We start from the raw sequence: 23,076 nt of genomic DNA, 5'->3' as shown, positions 1-23,076 counted from the left end.
TACTTCTAGTTATATTTGGAAAATATTAAACTCAAATCAGACTCTTTGATAATCAGCTAGTTTTTAAGTGCAGTGTGAAACGTAATATTCAAATAATTTTGACTTGCATTTTTAGCAATAGCATTTTCAAATGCATACTCTAAGTCAGAATAGCGCATATGTGCATTGGCTCACTGTACACTAGAGTTTAGATTCTCTGCCCGAGCCCGAACCCGAACCTGACCCGAACCGACCCGCGGGCCGGGTCGGGCTGAGATTTCCCTGCACTTTCCTCGGGTCGGGTTGGGCCGGGCCCGTGATCAAGCGTTTTTTTTTTTTTTTAATCATTAGCCTACTTTACTAGTCTAATTGGGTGGGCAGAAAGCTATGCTATAATCAGCAATTATATATATTTAGCAAAGTAAGAACTAATACAACAACTAAGAAACAAATGTGTAGGCTACAAAGCTGCACAAGTCAGGATTAGTGTAAAAATGCGTGTTAAACTCACAGCTCGAGCAGTGATGGAGCGCAGCATTATAAACAGAAACGCTCTGAGTCAAGAGCTGCTCGTGAACACTGCACTTTGCTTAATTAAATATCTTCGAATCGTTTCGTTTAAAAGTGGTCATTTAAAGCTTTCTATACGCATATTTCTCATGTCTGTGAGGCAAGTATAGCCTGCTGAGTTTCGCTTTATTAATGAGACGCGCGCTCCAGTGCATGAGGAATGAAAGCGATCACTCCCACGACTTCACCTCATAATTTTATTCTGCTATTTGCTTTTTATTTATTAAATCCAGGCAATTGGTCTAAGAAACCTTTTTTAAAATTAAGATACAATTTAAACAAAACGAAAAAAATGATTTCAACAAAACAAAACTTAATATTAAACTAAATATAACCACCAAAATCATTTCTGACCCACTCGCATCTTTTCACTTATCATAATCAGATGAAACATGTAAAAATAATATTATAATATTTAAACATAAATATGAAGGAAAAAACACATTGTTTAATGGCAACAACAAAGTAAGCTACAGATAAATGTCTGAGCTGGATTTGAGCAAACATCAGTTTACCGGTGAGCGGATCATGAGCGCGCGCCTGCGGATTATTGAGCGGAGTCAAGTCAGCTTTATTTATAGTCTATAGCGCTTTTACAATGATGATTGTTTCAAAGCAGCTTCAAAGTGTTAAACATGACAATATTGCAACAAAATGTTATTCGGCTGTACAGTCGCTGTGGAGAAAACTGAAAACTAAATGTAGTTTTATCATGAGCCTCACCAGTCCGTTTCGCTGCGCTTTGCTCATTACAGGCTCGTTCTCATCAAACGCCCACGTATTGAACAATGGTCGGGTTTAAATCGGGCTCGGGCTCATAATTACAGTTAATGTCTCGGGCCGGGCCGGGCTCGGACACATCGTGCACGGGCTCGGGTAGGGTCGGGCTTGATTTTTTGAGCCCGATCTAACCTCTACTGTACACCCAAATAGGTTGGCAAAACTCAAAAAAACTTTGTCAATCAGTTAAATACTTAACTGGCAGTTTTTTTATTTTGTACTCTTACATTTTGATTGTTCTTACCTAGAACAATTGATCTCATACAGCACCATACTCCAGTAATATTAAATATTAATACTAGTAATATTAAAGTAAGCTAATTCATAAATTTCACTTAAAATTATCATGTTAAATATTTTTAAAAGTGGAAACTTGGCAAGCTTTCACAAGCTAATTCGGTAAATGCTAACTTGTTAATTGGTAAAACAATGTCTTGATAGAATTAGCTTAGCATAATAGCAAAGACAAAATACAACATTTAACATATATGTTCTTAAAGGGGATGTCTAGTATGGCGCTGTATGAGATTATAAAGGTTATAATTTCTTGTATGGGCACTTGTCCCGGATGAGAGTGTGCACATCAACCAGAGCGAGAGCAACGAATCCTGAAAGAGTGTCCAACACATTTTTTGAAACTTTGGCCTTGTTTAGCATGAAAATCAACTCTTTAACATCAACGAGCTTCTTTCTGTTTACAAAAGCCGTCGGCAGCGCTGTCGTTTTGTTTTTAGACAACGAAATCAACAATGTCACTAAAGAAGTGTGTTTCTGGTTGTGAGGGAAAGGTAACTATTCAACTTCCCAAATAATCCAGCGTTAAGGAAAGTGGATGCAGTTTGATTTTCCGAAGCAGCAACAGAGTTCTGCAAGTGTGTGTGCTTGTTCCTAGCATTTCCGTGAGGAAGGTTTTATAAACACGACCCAAGTCGACGTTGGATTTGATTTTGTGGATTGTTTGAAATGAAAGATGGAGCGGTCCCAGTGCTATATACCAGTTACGAGTGGAAACTACAGGCGGTGATTGAAGCTGCATCAAATGCCTTTGTTTTGTTGGCAAGTGCATAAAATGTATTCAACACAAAAGTATAGTGAATCAAGTTATCCAGGGATAATGCCATGACATATTGTGTGTGCTCGTGAATCTTTAGCTTCGCCCACTGCACACCTGCACAAGCTCGGCTGTTTCCGGAAAGAATCGATACAGCATATCTGTCTTTTATAAATCTGATAAAACTAAAGACTCTTCAGCGAAATTAAGGATGCAACACTACTCTATAAATACTCAAAATTAACATGAGATAGGTAGAAACTGTGTGTTATGTCCCCTTTAAGCCAAGCTCACGGTCCACTCGTCACCATGATGGTAGTTTTGTGAACTCAAAAGTAAGATCTATATACTCATTTTAATTTAACTAATTTTATTCTACTCAGACCAATTAATTATTTTGAGCATTAGGATTTACAGTGCTGTAAATGTGTTCTACTGTAACAGGAGGTTTTATAAGATGCCAGATTAGAATGACTCAGGCCTGTTTGGTCTATCATCACTCATCCAAACCTGCAGGCTTAGACTGCGTCTGGATGTCATAACCCCTAATCAGCCTCGCCAAACCTCAGAGCAAGCTCTTCAAAACATGGCCGTACCTCGAGCGTCGCTCTACTCATCTCCTGCTATCATTCACCCCACGTTTCTGTCGACACGCACCAATTAGATGCTATTACAATCCGTCATAACATGTATCTGCAGACACGCGATTTTGAAAAACATCCCAAGGAAACTTAAATTAAGTGCACACCGACCTCTGATTTTCATTCCTTAGATACAGTATTGATTTTAACCTTGTTTCATGTCCTGCTTCTCACCAAGACCTCTACAGCTGTGATTTACAGTTGTGTGTTTTGTGAGTTGCCATCACTAGTTTGGCTCAAATCCCCATACAGCAGGTCAAACTCAGCAAGTTTATGCAAAATCACAGGACCAGGAGTACAACCGCAGTTTTGTCAGTACCTTCCAGTACAAATATCAAAGTATTCTTAAAGGGATCCCCTGGTGTTGAGACTTGTATGGCTTAATATAACATAAATTATGTCTCTTACTGAATTATGTAGTAGAAAACCCATGAAAGATCTACGTTATTTTAAAAAATCGATTTTATATTTGGACCATGGGCGGCGCCATTTTGTTTGTGTTCTAGGTTGATGACGTAGATTGGTTGAACTCCTCAATCAGCTGGCATTACCCGTAGCTATTTTTACCACAACGCAACTCGAAAATTGTTTCAGAGTTAAACAAAACCAATGAATTGCTTTGTAATTGTACTTAAAACACACTCAAACATACATGTGCACACAAACTCACCTACACGAGTCACAAACAGATCGGCGGCCGGGCACACACACCTGACAGACTGCGCTGTCTCAATCGAGATGTTGGGCTGCTCAGTCTCCACGACAGGGGCTGAATCCGAAATCGACCCCCTATACCTTGAAATAGGGCATTATTTGAAGGGACGGCCATTTGTAGTGTTGTCCGACACCATAGGGACATGTTCGAGTGCAGTCATTCAGTCTCACGTTCACCGCAATAACGAGTGTACAGCCGATTTACACACAACAGCTGTCCGACTTCACGCACTCGATCGTCTTCATTCACTCCTTCAAGTTGTATTAGTGAACAAAAGTAGCGAAAGTAATTTGTGTCTTAAAAGTGAAAATTTAAAGATTGAGGTTAATTCACTTAGCGTGCTCAAACTTTAATGCACAAACCAATCCCATGCATCATCACCAAAACATCCTGCCTCTCTTCCTCACGTTAACTTATCCCATCATCCTACCTAGATATTTCCCTCTGCTGGATACATTAGGCATTACAGTTAATCTACTGCATATCGTCTATCTATGATATCAACACTGGGAATAGTGATGTATGCGCGCACGCAGTGCGTGTGTGTTCGCGCCGATCTGTTGGTGTGTGTGTGTGTGTGTGTGTGTGTGTGTGTGTGTGTGTGTTCGCGCCGATCTGTTGGGGTGTGTGTGAGTGTGTGAGCGAGAGAGTTTGTGTCCACACATATGTTTGGGTGCGTGAAGTCGGACAGCTGTTGTAAATCAGCTGTACACTGCGGTGCAACGTGAGACTGAATGACTGCACTCGAACATGTCCACTATGATGTCGGACAACACTACAAATGGCCGCCCCTTCAAATAATGCCCTATTTCAGGGTATAGGGGGTCGATTTCGGATTCAGCCCCTGTCATGGAGACTGAGCAGCCCAACATCTCGATTGAGACAACGTAGTCTGTCAGGTGTGTGTGCCCGGCCGCCGATCTGTTTGTGTAGGTGAGTTTGTGTGCACATGTATGTTTGAGTGTGTTTTAAGTACAATTACAAAGCAATTCATTGGTTTTGTTTAACTCTGAAACAATTTTCGAGTTGCGTTGTGGTAAAAATAGCTACGGGTAATGCCAGCTGATTGAGGAGTTCAACCACTCTACGTCATCAACCTAGAACGCAAACAAAATGGCGCCGCCCATGGTGCAAATATAAAATCGATTTTTTAAATAACGTAGATCTTTCATGGGTTTTCTACTACATAATTCAGTAAGAGACATCATTTATGTTATATTAAGCCATACAAGTCTCAACACCAGGGGATCCCTTTAAATCAAATTACATTTAATTGAGAAGCAAAATGCCTTAAGAAATTAAGCATTATCTTTCGATAAATGCAATATTAAGAGTTTTTGCTGAAAACAAGAAAAAATATCTGCCAATTAGGTAAGAAAAATTCTTATTTTCCATATTAACTAGCGATCACAATCACACCAGCCACAAATTAAGCGAATAAATGAATAAATGCACGCACTATTCACGTTTAATTGGACGCTTGAACATTGAGTTTACTCACCTCATTAGCGGGAGAAAGTCGCTTCATTCATGCGTGACATTCACTACTACACCAGACACAAATTTGCATCATGGGAGGGGCTTCTGCCCCTCCTCTCGTTGAGAAATGGCTGCCATGGATTGTTGTAAAATACAGTGAATAAGCTCAAATTGCAGGCTTTAACTAGCTTGTAGTCTCAATAGGGTGAATTCAGGGTGAGATGAACTTTTTCCAAGTCATCTCAATGGCAAAAAGTGTCCCAATCACCCTGAAATCACCCCTATGCATAGCTATAATTGATTAAAGAGCGTTTTTTTTTACAACTTACCAGATTGTCTGACCTCCTCACTCAATTTCTTCCAAGCAAGATCTTTTTTTATTCCTGTTTCTATAAAGTAAGATGTACTCCGGGTCTCCACATAGGATTTTTTCCTCATTGTTGTCACTAGAGCAAGCTCCTGGTTGGTTAAAACGCGCCACGAATGTCTGCATTTTGCGCGTCAAACGCTCAATTCCCGTCTTTTGCGCAGAATGTCTATTCGCGTCTTTGCATTGACATGTAAATCACTCATCACTCACGCTTATCGCTTCAATTGCGTGGTGTGAACACTCCATTCGTTTTTTTTCCTGATACGGCAGATTTTTTTTATTATCTTGGTTTAAGCATAAACTTAATTTACATTAGATTTTTTTAATAAAACATAGTAAATGTTTTTTATGGTTTTCATCACAGACCACTCATGGACCTCCAGAAACCAGCTTGTGGACTTCAGGGTCAGGGCGTGCGTCTCGCTTGGGGTATATTACGAGGTAAGCACTTAAGACCTTCATCCCACATTAACAATTGTTGTAGAAAAAGCCCTTGGTCCCTGACATCTAATGAGGTGTTTGTAAATTCTCCATGGCCCTTTCATTTTGTGTGAATGTTCTGAAAGGTCAGCCTTCCCATGCTCTCAGTTTCATGTGCAGCTCAGATGTTTGAAGTGAGCCATCGAAAGGAAATTCCACAGAGCACATAATTCTGTAAAATCTGGCGGACCGCAAATGTGGCATCCCGTAGTTGGGAATCAGATGTAAATCTTTAAAGCTTGGGGTGGAGCTTTAAATGATTCGGAGAACCTTCCTTCGGGGAGGATGTACCTCAACAGACATGAACCAAACCTCACACACATGCTCTCTAAAGTTTCTAGAGCATGCAAACTTTTTTTCTTTTTCTTTTTTTTTACTTGCTTTTGAAGTAAAAGCTTGAAGCCAGCCCTGAACTAGTAAAATAGGAAGTAAATTAATGTCTTTAATTTATTTTTGGTGAGTTTCTTCATCAGGATGTACTAACGCCCGTTTCACACATACTTCGTCTGCAGTGCGTGTGCGGTGCATGTTGCGTTGCAGGATTCGCACGCCCTGTTGTGCTTTCACATATGCTGCGTTTGCAGTCCGCAACTGATCCGCTGTCGTATTCCACAAACACAGCATTTATTAATTATTAATAACTTTATCCAAAAGTTGTTACTGAACATGGCTCGTCAGAATTGCAATTCTCTTTGTTTACTCTTTCACAGAAGTAAGGTTAACATACTAGCCTACATTTATTCAGTTCATTAATTCATATTTATATACTTTAGATTTAGCTAACATAAGTGGTAAAACATTTAAACATAGGTTATAGCCTAAAATCATAAACATTTTAAATTAGAAACTTACAATAGTCTATTCAAAAACAGCCGACTCTCATCGATTCTTTCGTTTTTAAACCCTTTTAAAAGAAATCCTGCAGGTCAAAAAGAACTTTACTTTTCACCTCCAAGGCACTTTTTTTTAACCTAAATGCCAGGTAAGGTGTCTTTTTGTTGCTTTACTTGAGAAAAAAAAAAAGCCATGTGTTGACTTTGAAACAAGAGTATATTTTAAATGATATGCATCTGTGGTAAAATTACTAGATTTTCACGTCAGTACATGTTTATTTTAATGCGAACAATGTTCTATCATTTTAATGCAGCAGTGCAGCACAGCAAAAAATAGACTCGGTATGGAAATGATCGCCGCACTGCTGCAGACGCAACGCACCTGGAACGGACCGCATCCGCTTGCAGTGTGAAAGCTGTAATCCGTTAACATGGGTACGAAAAAAATACGCACCGCACACGCACTGCAGACGGAGCATGTGTGAAATGGGCGTAAGAACTGAGCTACTGCTGTGCTGAACTAAAGTTATTCAGGTGCTCATTTAATCACATCGGTGTGTACGTCAATTAATTGGTAAAAACGCAAATATGGCTTCAAAAACAAAAGGTTGCCATTTTGAATGTTGGTGCAGCCTTGTTCAGACTGTAAGTTCAAATCCAATTTTTGTTCATATCTGATTGTACTTATTTAGCAAGTGTGAACAGCTAAAAAACACAAATTGGATTTTTACAAATCTGTTTCAAGAAACATTCATATGGCTACATGTCAGTTCAAATAAGATTATTAATGTAGCTAATTGAAATCTGATCTAAATGATTGACTGCCCACTCTGTTTTGATCCGATTCATTTTCCAGAATATGTGCACTGGTTTCTATGGCAATGACATTGGGTTCGAATGCCTACGCCAAAAACAACAACACAGAAGGGTTTGCAATAGAGATGTATTCAATATTGAATACATCTCTATTGCAAACCCTTCTATGTATGTATGTATGTATGTATATATGTATATATATATATATATATATATATATATATATATATATATATATATATATACACACACACACACACACACACACACACACAGGTATATTTACATTACATTTAGGAGACGCTTTTATCCAAAGCGACTTACAAAAAGGGAATATAAATGTATATATAAATAAATGTATATAGTGCTGTGGCACTGGACTATACGTCTTATGAGTCAGTGACAGAATCGTACAGTATGAGATTGACTTGCGTGGCTTTATTCCCTGCTGCCGGTCTCAAAATTCAAAGAGGTGTATATCAGGCCGACAAGCAGTGTATTGTGATTGTTTCGTCCCCCGTCCGGCAATTTCAAGCCAAACGTTTGCGCCAGACACTGGAAAATGTACAATACACAAATTGATTCCATGTTGAGTCAGGTTTCTTGTTCATAGCCACAAGCTTGTGCGTGTGTATTTTTGTAAGAAAGTGAAAAGCAAGTAACCCTCTATGTGGTTCTCAGCTATTTAGCTGCTGCTTATCCAAAGCTTAGCCAAGAAATATACTTTACACTAAAGTGTACAAGTGTGCAAGGCCTTGGGGTCTACACATTTTTATCTATTTTTTGGAAAATATTTATACTTTTGATACATTAAAATGATCAAAAGTGACAATAAAGACATTTATAATGCAGGGTTTTTCCTACATTGAAATTTTTTTGGCGAAGCCTTATTTGATGAATTACCCTACTGTGATTTATAAATTGATGTAGATTACTAATGCACGTGAGTGACAGGGCGCACGTTAACTGAGTGACAGAAAACGAACAGAGAGCCCGCGCGCGCACTCTCTGTCTTCAAAACGATCACCATCTGAGCTCTCACTTGCACATATCAATCAAAATCAACAGAACTGACACAATGGTAAAAGGTCGGAAGACTGACTCCATGTTCCGTGTGGCGCGTTCGCACTGCTGGATGTGAATTGTGTTCAAAAAACGCACTTCTTTTGACATACGTTTTGCGCACGCAGCTGACATAAACCATACTTTCAAATAAACTGAAAAATATCCTTATGTAATGTTTTCTGTGTTGACAAATCTTTGGCGTTGTTTTAACCGTCTGGGTTCACATATAACGCGTCCGCTTTTGTCCGATTCGCGAACTCATTTGAACCGATTCATTTGAATTAATTGATCCAACACTGAACTCACGAATCAGTGTGCAATCATTTACTCACAACACCTCTGAAATGAGAATGCAAGTGCTTAACCCATTAAACAAGAGGGGTTAGTAAGAATTAGTTTTAATAATCCACAGTATTTTCATGTATTTATTTTGAGCATTTATAATGATAATGTGTAGTAAATTACCAAAACAAGGGAAGTTGTTGATAGCCAATAGTTTTATTAAATTGTAATGGTAGAGAATTAAACTATTTGTTAATACATTTTTAATGCTACTTTTTAATAATTATTGCCAGACCAATTAATCGGTAAACCATGCAAACTGTGTAAAAACGAGGAACTAAAGAAACAAACATCAAGACCATACATAATGAGATATCAAAATTAGATGAGGTCAGCATCTAATTCAGCAAAATGAAAAAATTTGCATTTATTGTACATTTATTGTCAGTATTGGGCTCACAGATCACACGGGTAGGTACGTTTACTGTTGGTGTGTGTGCGCGCGTATATGCGTGTGTGTGTGGATGACCATGTCTGGTCAGCCACCACCGAAGACCATTTCTGACCCTGGAAAAACCCTGATAATGTTACAAAATATTTTTATTTCAAATATAATGCTGAACTTTTCTGTCAGCTTTGACATTAAATAAATAAATTACATTATAAAATTCAAATATATCCAAGTAAAAAACAATAAATTTGTGTAAATTGTAATATTTCATAATATAAACGTTTTGATCGAATAAATGCAGCCTTGACAAGCATAAGAAACTTCTTTCAAAAACATTTAAAACTCTTACCGTCCCCAAAATTTTGAATGGTAGTGTACTTAAGGGTTTAGTTTACCCAAAAATGAAAACTACCATATAATTTACTCGCCCCCAAACCATTCTAGGTTTATATGACTTTCATTTTTCAGCCAAACACAATCAGAGTTATATTAAAAAAATAACCCGGCTCTTCCAAGCTTTATAATAGAAGTGAGTGGTACCCTATTCTAGAGCCCCCAAAAAAGCACATCCATCCATCCACACTGCTCCAGGGGATTAATAAAGGCCTTCCTGAAGTGAAGCAATGGCTTGAGGGTGAGTAAATTATGGAACGGTTTCATTTTTGGCTGAACTAACCCTTTAACATGCTTTCTAACTCTACTTTGGCAGTAACAATTGCCAATACTCAAGGGGGTGATCAAGTTTCCTTCACACATTTGTGCCATTAAACAGTTTAACTAGCGTTTACTTCTCTTCAGACTGTTACTGAAAGTAGCTGACAGAAGAAAGTTTAGCTAATTAGCGGCAACTTGTGTTACATCATGTATTTGAGCTTGCATTGCTAAAAGTATTTACATTCACTTGCATGCAAGAGTATGTTTTATGCCTCAGATATCTTGCTTAAAGGCTCAATGAAACGAGCTGAAATTAGAAACCCTCCTGTTTTGAACTCAACCCCTTCTGGGATTTGAACCTATGACCTTTGAGCTTCCAGCCCTGATCTTTAACCACTGAGCTACCACCACCCACAAGCTCCGCAGTGATCTCAGCTCTTGACATACTGTATTGGGTTACAGCTTCTTGTTCAAATAAGCAAGAGGTCAGATTGGTAGAGCGCTCAACCAATCAATCACTGACAGCATTGAGCATTTGGAGCTCAGACTGTTTCAATTTGAACCATCATGAAAAATCAAATGAAAGGGCCACTCATTGGTGGAGTAAATCTCTTTTAGTGCTCTCAGAATAAACTATCACTCAAATATGTGACGAGGATTAAAAGCAAGAGCTTAAAAGGCTGTTTTTCTTTCAGTCATTTCTAGTGTAAGCATGCAAGCCTGAGACGTCGGGGAGAGTTTCAAGATTTATTGTTCGATCGCTTAAAATAATAACAGTTGTATATTTGCTTTTCTTAAGATCCGTGAAACCCAGATTTACTTCCAAAATCATTCCATGCCAAATGTCTCAGACATCTGAGTGGAAGACAAGATACCAAAGCAATTCTCAGAAAGAGAGATGATCACAAACAAATGCTGGGATATTTTTCAGAAATTTTCAAAGAAAATTTGGTCTGTGTTGAGTTCTTTGCCTATCACCCCAGGAATGTTTCATGAAAGACCAAATTAAGAGAAAGTCTAAAAGACAGCGCAGAGTGAAATATTATTGCTCAGAGTTTGCTCTTGCAAAACTCACAAGGGCTTGATTGAGTTCTCAGTCAAATTAAAGCATCAACTTACGTGTCTTGTTTTACTGTACTTGTCAGAAGCATACTAGACATCAATACTTGAACCAAATACTGGAGAGAAATACAATAATGTTCAGTGCTGCATCTCTTGAAGCATCTTCAGTATTCGTTGTCATTTTCAAATGTCTCTTTGTGAGACACGGTGGCGCTTCCAGAAAACCACTGTTGTCTGGTTTTGATTATGTCCTTCTTGTTTTCAGTAAATCTACAAGTAAATGCTTCTGCTGAGTTGGGTTTGAACTCTTCATGGGTCAGTGAAGAGTCATGGAACTACATCCGGTAACATCTCTAAACTACAGACAGTGCAAGAAACAACCAATCTATAAGCACAAACAGAAAAGATATTAATAACATGATAAGCATGACATATCCTTTTATTTGACATGCTTGAGACTCATCACAATCATTTTTTAACGTTAACACCTAAGTTAAGAAAACACACACACACAAAAAAGTAATAATAGTGCCAAGTTGCATTTAAATGAAGGATTACTCTGTAATTATTTTCTCATTATGATTCTCATGTCATTCTAAACTGACTCGTTAAGGATAATCGTCAAGAGCCTGCCCAGGTGCACATCGTTCTCCCGATGAGTCTAGGCCACACCCACCGGTCGGCAACACCAATAGTAACAGGAGACCCGTCACAGTATGCTGTTATGATTTCTATGAAACAAAGTTGCCTTGGCATTGCCCTTTAGTTGCTAGGGTGCTCTGGGTGGTTGCTATGGTGGTGCTCGGATATGGCTAGGCAGCGGTATAAGGTGTTTAGATGAATAAATCAGACAGACAGACAGATAATAGAGCTCACTTCTAATGGTTGAATATCCAAGGGCTGTAAATATTCCAACAAAATTCTCTTTTTGCGTTTCCTGGAAAAATAAAAGCTTGGATCGACATGAAAGTGAGTAAATGATGAAAGAATTTTCATTTTTGGCTAAGCTACACCTTTAAGGTTTCCTCAGCAACACGTCTGTTGCACACTATTACTCACTGATGTCAGATGCACATCTGTAAGTAGCCAAAACCAAACCTCTAACAGAGGTCTTGCATAATGTAAGCAACTCTTTCAAATGGGTTGTAAACTGCACCGGTCAAGAGAAATTCCCCAGGGGGATCAGTGTTCATTCATCACTGACATTCTTTCATTCCCATCTCGGCCACTCATGTATGACGCAGCGTATTTCCAGACTAACCGAGGCCGTCCACGGATAGACTGAGTGTCTGAGAATTCATAAACTAGCCAAATTTAGCATGTTCAGGATCAGTTAGTGGACTACTCGCCATGGATTCCTAAAGCAGGCACTCTTTAGGAGCAGGAAACAGACCCCTGAGGGGTTTGCCCTCTTCTGCCCTCTCCAAGGAGAGCTGCATTTTTTTCCAGCAGAGGCACGTCTGAGACCTCTTAAATATTACCCTTTTTCCCCCCTGTCTTTGGGTCTTACTATAAATCAAGCCTGACTTGTCATGGTTACATCATTTCTGAGCAAAATGATAGTCAGAGATGATCTTGGACCTCCTCCTGAAAGGAGCCCTTATAGACAAAGAAACAAAACAAAAACAAAAAATGTATGCTCAATTAGATTTCTACATGTTCTGGAGACAATGGGAGTGCTATTTGCCTGCAGAAACTCACAGCTGGCTTTTTTTTTTTTTTTATAATTTTTTTATTGCTATGTGGTTTCTAGGGTGTTCTGTATTTACAGTCTCATTTAAAGTCCCAGTAAAGGCAATTCTGAGATTTGTTTCTAAACACATTATAAATGTTAGAAATGTATTGCTGAAACACGTTACAAAGACTGTGTAGTACTGAATTGTGGGGTTAAGCCATTAAACGTTTTTTCACCATTTCTGTGTTCAGGATTTTTGGGCAGGGCTAAAACGGTGGCTTGATGACACGCTGGAGGCATTGAGCCTGGCCCCTTCCCTAACATTATCATAACTAGAGCACATTCGCTCGCTCAAACGCAAGTTACTGTCAGTACCGTTAGTACTACAGCCTAAAGTTTGCTAGATGCAGGGCCCTATAATTTCCGCGATCACTGAATCACGGACGGAATCGCGGAATTGGCATATTAACGCGGGATTTGCATATTAACACAGAATCTAGAGTCAACGCAGATTTTCCCAGAATTTTACATATTTGTAATGAAATTCTGATTTGTGTGGGAGCAGAACGTATGTCTGAGGAAAATGCAGACCGGGGGAAGCAAATCTTGGCGACACAACCCCTCCCGTCATTTCAGCTCACCCTTCAAAACAATGACAGTATAGTCAGCGAAAAAGTTAAGAAACCCGACGATATAGGCGGTTTCACACTGCACGCGCAGGCAGTGCAGGCAGCGCAGAAGCTTTGCGTATGTAGAGCGGGAGCCGCGCGGCCGTTGTGCTCAGGCAGCATTGGTCGCGCGCAGCTGAACCGCGGCTCATGTATTGCAAATACAGACAAATATTGTCCATTCGGTCAAGTTTTCCGGTGGTCTGCTCGACCCATGTCATTCTCGTGCTTTGATTTATGATAGGCACATTAGGCAGCATATCTGCTGCAAATGCGGCCGTGTTCCCCTCTGTTCCAAACATATGCATATAACATGTGGTATATGGGTAGTTTAGATGATAAAAGTAACCTTAAAGTTAAGATAAGCCTCTAGTTTTAATCATTTAAAGGGGCCTTTGAAGTTGGGAAAAAAAACATTTGCCAGTGTTATGTTTTCGTGTATTTAATTTTTTGTTTTTCACAGCTCTGGATATCATAATGGTGAATGTTAAACCCACAAAACATTTCACTACATGATTTCATGGTGAAATGTGTTATTTTTTCATATTATTTTTCAGCTTTAAATGTTTTACTTAATAGTACTGTGTGTAAAAGATGATTTATGATTTTTTTTTTTTGAGTTCTTTATACATTTTTTTACTTGAAAGAAAAAGCTAATGGAGCACTTTCATTTTAACTTATATAAACTAATATAATGTATTTTACTGGAAAGTTTAAAGCTCATAACCATTCATATTTGAAGTGCAGTGTTATGTTGCATCATGCAGTCTTTGTCCTAAAAAGTAAATGTGATGTTTGTTACCTCAAAAAATTTGAGGTCACTCCTATTTTATGTTTTATGTTCTATTATTATACCATTAAAAGCACACTCTTTTTTTATTAAAATAACAGTAAAGGGTAAAAAAAAACAAATATTCCCAAAAATTAAAACGGAAAAAACGGAATTTGGGGAAAAATAAAACAGAATTTGGGAAAAAATAAAACGGATTTTATAGGGCCCTATAGATGGTAGATTGTTACTGTGAATGACGACATACTGACCATTGCAAGATGGCGGGTCGCTGGCGTGTCTGGAGCGGTCGAATGTGGAATCTACATATACATATCTATGGCTTTAGCCAAGCAGCATGTTGTGATCTACGCATTGTCTTACGCTGTGTTTGAGCTTGTTCAATATAACCTATCTAAATAAAGATATGAAATCTAATAGAGCTCTTCTAATATGTCAGCAAATATAAAAGCACTTAAGTGATATTCCCTACATCAGGGGTCTCAAACTCAATTTACCCGGGGGCCGCTGGAGGTAGACTCTGGGTCAGGCTGGGCCGCATCAAGTATTACACAAAAAAACAAAAGCACAACTGATCCAATCTTCTCAATCTTTATCATCATGAGTTCTTCAACATTAATGTTTCTTCTGAACATGAACTGTTCTTCTGAATTTGAACATTCCTTTCTGAACATGAATGGTTCATATAGGCTTCTCTCAGTTTTTTTTTTTAATATAGCCTATAGAAATTAAATCATTATGTAATACTGAAAAATGTTATTTAAAATAATAGACTACTTCAAAGCAAGGCCATAACCAGGTCAAACAGAACAGTGAACAAAATTCTAGGTCTAATTATAGTTAAAATACCTAAAAGTTAAAAGAATCTATTTGAGACTATTTGCAAACAATATTTGCATTAAAGGTCCCGTTCTTCGCGATTCCATCTTTCAAACTTTAGTTAGTGTGAAATGTTGCTGTTAGAGCATAAATAATACCTGTAAAATATTAAAGCTCAAAGTTCAATGCCAAGCGAGATATTTTATTTAACAGAAGTTCCCCTTCAAAGCCTACAGCGAACGGCCGGTTTGGACTACACCGCTGCACTTTCTGCTGTGATGACGTCACTAGAACCGTTTGTTGACTAACCCTCCGCCCACAAGAACACGCAAAATAGGGGGCGTGGTCTCGTTGCTTTCCCACGTGGAGAAGAGCGCGTATTCAGCGCTTGCATCGCCCCGTTATGGCAAGAGGCGGGACCTTTCCGGGCAAAGTGCGCTAAGCTGCTGTCCAATCACAACACAGGAAGCGCTGGCCCAATCAGAACTCGTTACGTGTTTCTGAAGGAGGGACCTCATAGAACAAGGAAATCATCAGGCCGTTTTTAGGAGAGAGGAAACAGCGCTGTACAGATAAGAAAATTGTGTGAAAAATACTGTTTTTTTACACGCGAAACATGAACTCATATTATATTGCACACTGTAAACACAATCAAAGCTTCGAAAACACGTGAAGAACGGGACCTTTAAGCCCACCCACCGACTCTATACACAATGGGATTGGCCTGACCAGAGTTTAGTTTTTCTAGCTTGCAAGCCAACAGAGAGTTGCTAGGTAACCCTGCCTGCAATTTAGATTTGTGTGTCTAGATTTCAAGGCTAGTGTACCGTGATATTTTCTATCAAGGCTAGTGTACCGTGTATAGCTGATACTTCAGCTATTTTCACTACATGAAAATTTAATACCGCCACATGCCTAGTTGCAAGGTGTTCTGGCTTACTGCAAGGATGTCATGGTGGATTGCTAGAGAGTGAGCAATAAGGCATCATACTGATGGGGCATTTAAAAGTTTAGGAGTGACATGCATGCAGAGTTATTTTGACATCAGTGGTATTTATGAGACATAGTGGGCCCCAATTGAGATATAAACATATTTTATCATCATATTAAAATAAACATTATCATAGCAGCAGCTTTACAACAAAGAATGACGTAATGCCAGGCTTTGTTCACAATTTCCAGTGCAGACGCAGCTGTAAGAGTCGCAATGTGGGTCATTCCCGATGCTCTCAGTTTTTGGACCCCCAGACAAAAGGTACGCGCGGGCGTTCTTTGTTTAAATAAAATCTCTGGGTGGGATGACAACTCCAGACGGTTTTTCCATGACTCCCCATGAGAGAGTAAGCTGCCATTGCCAGAAGAATACATCATCACAGTGGGCCAGTACAAGGTTATGTTTGCTTGTTTGTCTGAAACAAATGAGAACTTTCCTACTGGCTACTCTGATCAATGACATCATCTCAGTGATGCCGCCAAATCTCCAAATTGCCCAAGCCATGAGGACTAATCTAATTTGTACACGATAATGAATGTAAGCTATGAAAATGTTCGTGCAAGAGTTGTGATAACTTGTTAATGTATTCCGGCTGAAATATAAGAAGGAACCTGCGCCCCTTCATAGGCTCATGGTCTCACTGGCTTTATGTAAGATTTCACAGCAAATTACTGAAATGGGAAAACACCACAGCATTAGTAGCAATAGTTATGGCCCATTAAAGCAGTTAATAATTCCCATCAATAACAATCCATCCAGTCCGGAATTCAACAGCCATAAATCCACTATTGTCTTCAATAAAACACGGGAAAAAAACAGTAGGAAAACAAAAGTCAGCAGCTCTGAGCAACTACACAAAACTATACAAATCACATCCTGTCTATGGTCAGTGAAAAAGGAGAGTTGTTTAAAAGGCAGAGTAATAAGTTGCACTATAAAGACAAAAGATTGACCTAAAAAAACATTGCACAATGAGACCAAAGTGTGCTTGCATGTTGGTGTTTTTTGCTACTGTACCAGTAACGGTATTAGTACTCCAGGGGGCGATAGATCCATTCAAATGTCTGAAAGTGTTAGACATCATATTTGGGAATCATCAGGTTTTATTCACTAAGTTGGCAGTGGAAATCTTCCATGACATTCACAGAGAACCCTAGAACAATAATGAGTTAAACACGCGGTGTCCTGCTGACATCATTACAGATACTCTTACTGTACTCTGTTTCACTCATTAAATCTATAACATTAACACGCTCTTTCAGAAAGGGTGGCTGCGTTTATATGCATGTTGATTTTATGACCTTCTCAGCAAAAATGAATTCTATAATGGCCATCACTCACACTGACAGCTTTAAGACTTAAAAGTTAGAGATTTGAACAAATCATTCATCAAATTAGGTGGCTTGTCAAAGAAGTGTTCTTTATATTTTGTTGTTTTTTTCTGTATTTTCTGTAGGCAGACAATAAAAACTAGTGCAAAAAGTATGGAAAAATCTCAATCTGAGACAGCAAAACAGACTTCACTATAACAACAAATAGCCTAACTCCTAGGGGTGGGCGATATCTCGATATTTAAAATATATCGAGATATTTTTTCAACTCGATATGGATTTGGACATATCGTATATATCGATATATTGTTTATATTTAATTCTGATTCCGCCACTTTGCTTGTTTGCCTTCCCTGTGCTGTGCTCGCTCCGCGCTCGCGCGCCTCCCGCCTCATTGCTTTTGTTCCCCCTCCCCTCGCGTGTCGTCTCAGTGCACACGGCGGCGTCCGCAACCAGGTGAGGATTAGCTATCATGTTGAGAAGCGTGCGCGTTGTTCAGGACTCAGTTAAGAGACCATGTTTTCCTTCTAACACAACTGCTTGCTAAAATTTATAAAGAAATATTAATGTTCATCATAGTTCAAATCGCACGTTTCACCCACAGTCAGGTGATTGACACTGGTGCGAGACGCACTCTCAGTCGCGATCATGCCAGTTTATGATTTGTGTCTAACTGATCGCATGGTTTTCGGTTAAAATGTCAAAATGATCGCATGTCATTTGAAAACATTTAAAAAGTATTGCAATATCATTACTATGATTATTTTTTCAGCTTTATCACGGGATTATGATGAATAGGTCTATTCACGTTTTAACCAAGAGAGAAAACGCGACATCCCGGGTGTCAGGGAAACGCACGCTAAAGTAGTTCCAGGCAGGTCTTGAGTTTTTACCGTTCATTACAGTTACTTATCACTACGGTAAATTATTTTTAAGATCCTTACAGCCAACAACTGCAAAAGAACCAAAAACCCTATAACGACTGAGCAACCAAATAAATATAGTAAACAATATAATACAAACAACAAATTATTTCAATATTTTTTGTCACAAAATTAAATTGTATGATGTACGGAAAGCTCATACTCTCATTCTCCCGCTCTCCCTCCCACTCTAAGACATACATGATAGAGTACAGACACAGAAACGTCTTGCCAGCACTGCTCTGATGAGTTTATCACTAAAATACTTTAAAATCTTGAAAGCTACCTGACATTTCTCACTAGTGATGCAATAAGGGCGCTGTTCTTGGAGCAGAGAAACTTGCAGTTTTGCTATCAGTAGAGACGCCACTGCCGAGCACTGTTGAGACAGACTCAGGTAATTCACATATGCTTAATCCCCCCCTCTCTCTTTCTACTGTCACAGAGTGAAAAGCACAAGATTGTGGGATATCAAAGGCAGCAAAATATATGCAGATTTCAAAAATCGATCAGATGAAGGTATTTTAGGGCTAGGACACAGGAAGACAAGCTAACATTGGATTATTTTGGACGTGCCTTGATGCCTTCCTACCTTGTAATCAGTGTTGCCACAGTTACTTTGAAAAAGTAATCTGATTACTGATTACTCCTTTAAAAAGTAACTTAGTTATTTTACAGATTACTTGATTTTAAAAGTAACTAAGTTAGATTACAAGTTACTTTATTAGTTACATTCAGCAACTGCCGACAACACCCCTGCCGCCTCAACATAGAAATGACAACCGTTTTTGGCAACACACTTTATTGGAAGTGTATTTTATTGGAACAATGAGATGTGCTGTGCTGTTGGAAACAACATGAGACCATGATAGCTTACGCGACTGTCAAGATATGGCTCACACAGGGTTAAAGAGTCCGTTTCTTCAGTGCAGCTGCTAGAGTTATGGCCTTTTTACAACTGGTTCCTTCATTCATTTTCTCTGGCCAGGTATCTATCTGATTGCGAAATGACCAGGAGTAGGCCTAAATGCCTTCTGAGAGTCTTTCGAGACGATCACTCAAACAAACCAATTCAGAAGGTGCATGAAAGCATTTCAGACGAAACCGGACAAATGTAAATGTATCCAGGGCTCTACATAACGCCCATTTTGGGCGCATTTACGCCTAAAAATTACTGTGTGCGACTGTGAAAAAATATTTAGGCGCACCGGTGCGAGTGACCCGATCGATTCTCATGAATGGATGTGTAATACAATCAGAATAAAAACTTCAACACTGAGAAACTGATAGGCTACGTTTCCTACTGCAATCAACTGCTTTTCATGCCTTCAGACAGCAGAGGAAGTGCAAAAACGTGTGCGACGGACTACACTTCAAACAAAAATTGTTTACAAAGTGAAACGTGTGTGACGACGCAGCATGCGCACTTTACCAGACGACTCGCGCTGTTGATTTACAGCCAAATCAAAATGAACTGGAAATGCCACATTTGGATTATCATAAACACGCTCAGAAATGAGTTGATGCTTGGGGCATAAATGCCATCAAACAATAATGTATTAATATTACATTTACAAAAGCCCTTGAGTTAATCTTTATCACACATGCTGTTTAAAAAAAATACTAAATGTATATAATGAGCAAGTATATCATGAAGATTTTTTCCAAACCGGGTTTTTGTCTTATTCTAAATCACTGTACAGACAAAAAAAGTTATTCCCGCTGTGGATTAGCACAATATCTGCATGACTCACCACAAACAGAGAGAAGTAGATCCGGCTGCAATGTTTTTCCGCGAGACGCATGCGGTTCTGTTTATGAAGCGCCAGAGCGCCAAAAGTTACAGCTTGCTAGCTCCGAGTATTGGCATGATTGCATGTGTGATACTGATCTCGTACAAAAATCCATTAGACAAGTTGATATTAAGTAACAACGTTTTAGCCACAACACTGTCTATTAGTGAAAATCAAAGCCACACCACAACTGATTCGCATCTCCAAGCGATTCGATTCAAATGAATCTTGTGTTTTGAACTATTGACTGAATGACTTGCCGCCACCTACTGGCGGTTTTATTTTCATATTTATACTTTGCATGGACTTTTTATTTAAAATATTAAACTTTTAAAGTTTAATTTGTACATATTTCTAAATTCAAAAACTTATATGTAAAACATTCATACAACATTAACCCATGCATTAATGCATTAAATGCATAGGTGTTTGATTGTATGAAGTCCAGTTCTGCTTTTTGTGTGTGTATTTGTGCTGTACTCTCAGAAGTTAATGATAATATTATGTCAGAATTATGATGAATTTAAGAAATTGACAGATGACGCATACATTTAATAAGATTAAAAAAACATTGCTCTTATAATGGTAAAAATGAAACTGGACATTAAAGGACAAATATCGTCCTGTAATTGGAAAGATATAATTGGAATGAGGTTTGATGGATTAGAATGTGCTTCTAAATTTTTGACTGTGCTCCTAAAAATTTTTAATAAGGAGCACAAGTGCTCCTCAAGAAAAAAGTTAGCGTAGAGCCCTGAATTTTACTCCTGGCAAATAATTAAAAAATAAATGTGTGAGAGCGTGTTATGTTGTAGGCTAGTCAGATAGATATGATGGTGCTACTGCAACATCGCTGCAAATGAGTAAAGCAAGCCAACGCAAATGGCCGTAAATTAAACTTTAAAATAAGTCACACAAAACACAATCATCTTCAATATAAATTAATGAGACTAATGATCTTCTTACCAGTGCTTAGGTCACTCTCTCTCATATTGCGATCTTTGAATTTGAAATGTGCTGCCTAATAAAATGCTAGAATCTTTTGCTTTGATGTGAACTCCATTAAATGTTAAATGAGCATATAACGCGGGAATTGAAGATCGGGTTTATATTAATTTTGCTGAAGTGTAATGTAGGCTATAAGACAAACTGCATGTTCTTTTTTTTGTGTTTTTTTGTTTGTTTAGATTGTGTAGCCCGTTTCGTTTTTTTTTAGCGCCGTTGCGAGCAGTAGGATAGCCTATCAGCATGCCTCAGCTCGTCAAAAATGCCTTTGTGGTGGTATAATAACTAGCCTACTTTGTTTTTGATGTCAAAGTAGTTATATTTCATTTCATTTCTTTATTAAGTTCATTTAGAAAAATGATTAGAGCAATTTTTTGTTTGTTAAATTAAAGTTTTAATTTTTTTATGTGACGACCCAGTGAGTTAACCGCATGTTTAATCAATGTAGTCTCTCAAACCAACTCTTGAATTGTCTTGCCTATATAAACTTTAATTTAACAAACAAAAAATTGCTCTGAACATTTTTCTAAATTAGGTTAATAACGAAACGAAACGAAATATAACTACTTTGACATTAAAAACAAAACTGAACTATTTTAATGGCTGCAACAATGTAAAAAAAAAAAAAAAAAAAACACGGGCTCCAGCCGGACTCGGGCTGAGAATTTTAATGAGCTGTCGGTTTTTACTAAGGAAAATGACTAAAACAGTAACTCACGGTGACTTGGATAAGTAACTTTAATCTGATTACTGGCTTGGAAATAGTAACGCGTTAGATTACTCGTTACTGGAAAAAACTAGTCAGATTAGAGTAACGCGTTACTGGCATCACTGCTTGTAATGCATCCTATAAAGGAGGCATTTTTCAGTTTTCAGACACAGCCTTCATGTTCTCATCTAGGCTGCATCCAAAAACCTAGGCAGCTGGCTTTGTTCTTGTTCTTGCCACCTTGTGAAAACTAACAAATTTCTTTGTTCTTGCAGAGTATGTTCCAAGGTTAAGGCAGTGTTCTTTGTGCATGAAGGCACCTCACAAAACTAATTTCAGACAGACTTCTTAGGCAGTGTAACAGTTTAATGTCCACAACAAAATAGAGCTTTAGTGAGAACTAAAACTTTTGCCACACTATCAAGATAGTCAGCTTGCTCACTATTCTAGAATGATGGTCAACTATATGTGATTTTCAATGTGTTTAAAATACACAATAGGCTTCAAATGATTGTTAATTTATGTAAATATGTACTACTTTAACGACAAGACAATAAAACTGTTGCAGAAGAAAACTAATAAAACACCTGACACAGCAGAAATTCGTCTCTCGTCCGCCATTTTTAACGGTTACGTTACCTCAGAAACTCATATTTACGATAATTCCGTGAAGGCAGCATTAGTGAAGGCGGCAACTCGTTAATACAATATTGACTTGAACGCACCATAACATTAGATTTGGATGTCCCATGATGCCTTCCTACCTTGAAATGTGTCCTCCGAAGGAAGTATTTTCTAGGTTTCGGACGCAGTGACCGCGGATTTAGCTCGGCCTCCCAGCTCGGCCAACATGTCCATTCACTGCGTCAACAACAGTAGCGGGAAAAACAACAATAAATAAACTGAAAAGTTGAGAAGTTTACTGCAAAGTTGGAGTATTTCTTATTAGTTCATTAATTCATATGCACGTTTACGAATTTTAAAGCTTAAATTACCACAGAAAATCTCCATTCACTGGAACTGACGGAAGTGATTTTCGTTACTGACGGAAGTAATTTCACAACAATGAATTAATTAACCAACATTCTGACGCATTTCAAGAGAAAACAATTCAAATTAAAGATTATAACACGCTAATGTT

General features: G+C 38.4%; 1 long non-coding RNA gene across 2 annotated transcripts in view; it reads right to left on the bottom strand.

Annotated features, from left to right (window-relative positions):
* LOC137041653 (uncharacterized) overlaps positions 1-23,076 on the bottom strand; it is a 145,389-nt gene that overhangs the window by 122,019 nt on the left and 294 nt on the right. For both annotated transcript variants that reach the window (XR_010898133.1, XR_010898134.1), the window contains exon 3: positions 22,700-22,796. This is a non-coding gene — a long non-coding RNA (uncharacterized lncRNA). The remainder of the gene's footprint in view (positions 1-22,699; positions 22,797-23,076) is intronic.

This window comes from Pseudorasbora parva, chromosome 15 (assembly GCF_024679245.1).
Source record: "Pseudorasbora parva isolate DD20220531a chromosome 15, ASM2467924v1, whole genome shotgun sequence".
NCBI lineage: Eukaryota > Metazoa > Chordata > Actinopteri > Cypriniformes > Gobionidae > Pseudorasbora > Pseudorasbora parva.
Note: the sequence above shows the minus strand (reverse complement) of the source record. Positions and strands in the feature narration are given on the sequence as shown.